The 5,945-nt window shown below is 33.8% G+C and overlaps 1 non-coding gene across 1 annotated transcript; it reads left to right on the top strand.

The window, feature by feature from the left end:
- Positions 1-332: 332 nt before the first annotated feature.
- LOC123243317 lies at positions 333-439 on the top strand. Its single transcript, XR_006505866.1, has one exon. It is a non-coding gene; the product is annotated as a U6 spliceosomal RNA (small nuclear RNA).
- The last annotated feature ends 5,506 nt before the right edge of the window (positions 440-5,945 follow it).

Below are 5,945 nucleotides of genomic sequence, written 5' to 3'. Positions count from 1 at the left end.
AGCTCTTGTTTCTCCTTAACAACAACAATGTTCTATCTCATGTAGCACTTACTTTTGTATCTGTCTCATGCATATCATGTAATATTGCTTATTGCAGCTATATGTTTTTATATCTTATTCTACTACTAGACTGTAAGATCAATGAAGGAGGGAGTCATATGATGCCTATTTATATAAATTTTGTATTGTCATTAGCATAGTGTTTTATAGAAACTAGAAACTAAATTGAACTATTCATTCATCTAACAAAAACTTGTTAGATGAATATAGTATAATTATTTCATTAGAAAACTTAAATTTTATCCTATTTACTTCTAACAAGGTAAAATTTGGTGCTTGCTTCGGCAGCACATATACTAAAATTGGAACGATACAGAGAAGATTAGCATGGTCCCTGCGCAAGGATAACACACAAATTCATGAAGCATTCCACATTTTAAAAAAAAGGTAAAATTTGGATATTTTTTGTCTTCTTCCCTTATTTTCCTTTCAGTTCTGTGTGAAATAGGCAATAATTTTTGTGTTCTTCTTTTTACCTTATCAGCCAAAGACCTTCTCTGTGCCAGACACCAAATTTTTGAATCCAAGGTTCCCACCTGCATTTTTTTTCCATTGGAGGCTATGGCTCTTCATCTTGCCCAAGTTGGAAATTCAGCAGCCTTTCATAGGTCCAATATAAATACTGATTAACATGAAAGCTTTCAATTGCTCTATTACCAGTGCAAGCTAGTTCACATTTTCTTAGATAGCCTTGTGGCCCTTTTCTCCTTAGGGCTACACTATATTGATACTGAACTTAGTGTAGTAACATGACCAACTTTAGCCCTACTGCATCTCAGAACTCTAAGTCTCAAGCAATGAATCTGCCTTAATCTCTAGTAGTAGGGATTATATATGTTTACAACCAAGTTTGTATGAATTTTTAAGTTACTCTGTCTGTTCTTCAAATATGGCAAATATGATGATTATTATTTTATAATTTATTCAGTAACTAAGGGAACTATTACCAGCTAAAATAGCGAAGTTGCATCTATAAGGAATGGGTCATGGTTTTATGTACTATGACAAAAAAATATATAATTTGGTTGTCAATTTCAAATGAAAATAACTTTTTTGATAAATGATTCTCTAGATTGACACCTAATAGTCTTCATATGTAATTTCACGTTTCATGTTGATCATAAAATGCACTTCTAAACTATAATTATTGTCACCACTAGTATTAACTATTTATGACTAAATGTATATGCATATATACATACACAAGTATATATATATATGTACATATATGTATATGTACATATATATCAGTGAAATGAAAGCTAGGGTTGGAAAATTCTGGGATGTGTGTTAATTTAAAATTCACTCATAAGTAAATGTCATCTTTCACTAAAATGAGTGCTATAGCAACACTAGGACAATATAGTGTATGATTATGGACTATATAAAAATAACTAGGACTCAGCAAATGCCTTGGTAAATTCAACATGTAACCTTGACCAAGTGTAGAGGAAAAAAGTTGGTGTTTCTGAAATAAACATGAGTATGACCATTGCAAGCAGAAATTCCACCATGTGATCACCCAAAGGAATTGAAAGTTCCTAATATCGTGCAGGGTGATTCTTTAGGACAATGATCTGTGAGAAAAACAGAGTTTTGGTGTCAAGCTAGAGGACTTTTTTCTGCCAGTCATTAATCTTCAGTTCATGTCTTAAACAGTTGCTGTCATGACTGCCAGGAACCATACTAGAGCCAGAGACACAGTCTCAGAATTGGATTAGGGGCATAGAGATGCATAGGGTTTCAGAGAATTCCTTTTCCTTATCTGTGACCACTGACTTTAAAACAGATCATGGGGTGAATTTTTATTTTCTACCCACATATCTTCTCCTGAGCTTAGAAATATAATAAATATGGACAACAGGCTATTGACTCCAGAAGGAGAAAGAACATGATTATACTCTCCTCTTGAGGATATCTAAATGGAGGGGTGTGTGTGTATGTGTGTATGTATGTGTGTTTAGGGGTACAAGGATGGGGAATCAGTGATAAAAGTTTTCTTGGCTAAAGTACTGTCATTTTGACTGAAACTATATTCTTCTGATATTATCTAGTTATAAAATTCTGAAGTAGTAAAAGGCAAGGTAAGTTTGGAGCCAATTTAGAAATTACTCCCTTTAAGTAGTCAATTCTGCTGTGAATGAATGAACCAATGAGCTTTAATTACATTCTGTGCCAAGAACCATTCTAAACACTGAGGATGCAATTTTAAAAAAGCTGGACAACCACTTTCCTCAAGAAGCTTATATTCTACAGACATATAAGTGAGTGAAAGCTAAGGATGGAGTTTTTGGATTGAGAATTCACAGTGATGTTGAGGGAGAAAGATAGAATAGTTCATGATGCAATCTTTCTTGTGATTTTTAGCCCCAATTCCCAATTTGACTCAGAGCAACTCAAATGGATTAAGAAGTCACTCTCCAAAATGATAGGTTCTGAGATATTCCCCAATTGGGTGAAAGTTTACTGGAATATCTCCTTGTTATTGTACATCCAACACTTTGGGTTTGATGAAAGTCAAAATAATGGAAACTGATAAAACACTGATTCAGTTGCACAATAGAGCCTGAAGCATAATTGGATACAATTTAATTTGATTTAACAAATATTTGCTAAATATTTGTTGTACATTGTGTTAGGTGCTCCAGATTCAAAGACAAAAGAAAAAAATGAATCAATTTCTGCCCTCTAGGAACTAAGGCTCTATTGGGGAAATGAAGTATGTATATAGGTACTCATACTCTCAAGTGGATCTTTGATCTTATCAATGTGACTTTTCCCTCCAATGATACATATCACAACCCATCTAATCCTGCAAATCCTCTCCAACATCCTGTCCATATCTTCCCATAAATTCATCACAGAAGTTCAATGGCATTCATTCTTGAGATGTGATGGTCCAATATTTTTAAGATATTCATCAAGCTGATATCATCTTGTACTCTAGTTCTAGTTTATTTCCGGTTATTTATTTATGTTGTAGTTATACCTATGAGATATATCTCCATTGCTTCTTGAGCCTTTTAACTCTCCAGAGACTGTGGTATTTTTCAACTTGAAATAATACCGCACTAGTTAGCATAGATAAATGACCAAGTAAGAAAACAGAAAGAATTGACAAAATAATGCAGGTATCCCTTCCATATCATAGGGGTTTGGCACCCTGCAATAGAGAAAATCCACATAAAATTTTTGATCTTACTTCCATACCAGAGAAGTCTGAATTTTTTTTCTTTTATGGAGTGTTTACGGTACTTAATTATAAAATTTGGGTTAAGTCTTTGGTTATAGGATATATGGTCAATGTTAAGATATCTCCACATTTCTAGTCTTTGTGTGTTGTCTGCTGACTTTAGGTTCTTTTCTCAAACTTTAACTTTTTATTTATTTTAATTTTAAAAAAAGAAATTGTGTATATTTATGGAATTAAAAGATAAAATATGTTGATATTTTAAAATACTCGACATATATTTTAGGTATTTCTGACTTTTCAAACTTTTTTTCCGTATCATCTGCTGGCCTTCACATGTCATCTGCAGCTTTTCCAAAATTCCCAGAAAATCCTTATTTAATTTCTTATACAGAGCCATGATTTATTGAAACTTTGACCAGAAAAGTCTCAATGTGGAAGGGATATATGTATACAATAATTTCAAGGGTAGAGTTCATCATCAACTGAGTGCACTAAGAAAGTATATAAGAGAGTGGTGTTAAATATTTTAAGAGGCAGAATAGCATTAGGTCCAAGGCACTGTATAGAAACAGCATGTTTTGCTTTTTATTGAGTCCTGTGCAGGACAAGATATCTTGTAATCATCCAATAGGACACTTTGAGGTCCAGTGTAAAGTATACTGGAATTTGTAGTCAAATGACTTGAGTTGGAATCCCATCCCTCTAGATTACAACCAATGTGTACAAGTCATAAGCTAGTTCTCAATTCTTCATTGATAAAATGGATGAGTTGGAATAGATGGCCTCAAAGGACCCCTTCAGTTCTAAATCTATGCTTTTGGGATCATAGGATCTATGCTTATGTCACATATTATGTTTTACAGTCCCCATGGCAGAGATATTCCACTTTCTAATGCCAGTAATTCATGGAACAGGCAGCAAAAAAAAAACACAAAGATTTTTTTTGTATATGGGTATATCCTACTAATAGTTACTTGTACCTGAGGAGGAAGAAGAATACAAAATAGATATAGGGAGATCATTCCCCAAATACCACCTACTTTTCTAGAAGAAGTAGACTTTATCTGGGCATCCAAGTCTCAGCAGGGGGAACTTTGATCTCTTTCCCCCACCTCTCCTCTTTATTCCTAATGACTCTTTTCTAGGTACCAGCATGGGTTGCAGTATGCAACTATTCCTAGGTGAGCCAAGACCAAGGGCTAGAGGACTGGAGGTTGAATAATTTAAGGAAACCAGCGCAAACGCACTAGACTCTCTTAAGTAGTGGCCTTTGGCATGTTATATAGGCACTCCATACTTTTAATTAAAAAAAAAGTCATAGCCCTCCTACTTAAAGTGAAATTGGGAAAATAATTGATATGGTTCACTTCATGCTTGGCACTCCATTCAGAGGAAGTTTCTGTATAAATTTATGATTATTGCTATTCCAGTTGCCCAGATTTTTTAATCAGGTTCAGAAATTTAGCTAAGGGCATTTGTGTAAGACTGTTATGAAAAGTGTAATGGGATCTTCAGACTTCACACTGAGCAGACATGAGAAGGTATTTTGATTTCCCTCCATACCAGATTAATTTGCCTGCCACCAAAATGAACTTGAAAAATGACAGCAGCTGATGTCAAGTCATAAAAAAGAAGGCAGGGCCCTAAGCACCTCTGTGATACAGTGTTCTAATTTCAGAAGACTCAGATTTAAAGCTTATAATGAGATACAAAAGTCTGTTGAAAAGGTTAAAGCTATAGTCAGGAACATGCTGTTGGCTAAAAATAGCTTGTGACCATTAGTGGAAGCCAAGCTTGAACATATGGAATGTGGAGACACCTTTGTGGAAAACACTCTTACCTTTACAATATCCCTAGATTCCTATAGAAGTATAGGGCAATAGGTTTTAGGTCATTTTTCCTCACAATAAAAAAATTATATGATTGAAGTATTACATTTATTAATTTTGGTGAGGGTCAAATTTATAAAATCTCATAAAACCCATTATTTATTTTGTTACTTAGTTATTTCAATTCCACGTTTTGCACTCTACCAAAATGAAGGACTCTCTGCCCCTTCATTGTTCACACTGTTCCTTACATCTGTAGGATCTTCCCTTCCCCCTTTTACTAGTTCAATTCCTATTTGTTTTTGGAAAGTCCAATTATTTTCCACCTTTCCCCTGAAACCTTCCCTGATCTCTCTGATCTCACCTAAAACTTTGTATTTTATATTTTTAATACACTGAGAACAAAAATACCATATTTTAGAGTTATCTGTGTTTGAATCTTATTCCCCCTCTTATCTTATGAACTTTATGAAAGCAAGATCTCTGATTTATCTAATCTATTTCCCCCATTACCAGCCATCAGACTCCATATAATAATAGAGTATTAATGTTTATTGCCTTCATTATCAAGCTTTTCCATTTTAGGAATGAAGTAAAATCATCTTAGTCTAATGCCTACTGGATAACTTAAAAATATAGTGAAATATAATTCAATTGTCCCTGATAAATATATATATAAAACTATCTTTTCTGTGATAAAATAGGAATAATAATAGTAATAACAATACTGTTGCTGCTGCTGACAGTAAATGACATTTATGTGATATTATAAAGTTCACAAAAGCTTCCTGATTCTCACTCAGTGTATTTTGCTGATTTAATTGTTCGGAGTTCCATTGCTATTTAGTGCTTTTTTCATTTAC

The sequence above is a fragment of the Gracilinanus agilis genome, chromosome 3 (assembly GCF_016433145.1).
Source record: "Gracilinanus agilis isolate LMUSP501 chromosome 3, AgileGrace, whole genome shotgun sequence".
Taxonomy (NCBI): Eukaryota; Metazoa; Chordata; class Mammalia; order Didelphimorphia; family Didelphidae; genus Gracilinanus; species Gracilinanus agilis.
The sequence above is the reverse complement of the archived record's forward strand: the minus strand, read 5'-3'. Positions and strand labels throughout refer to the sequence as shown.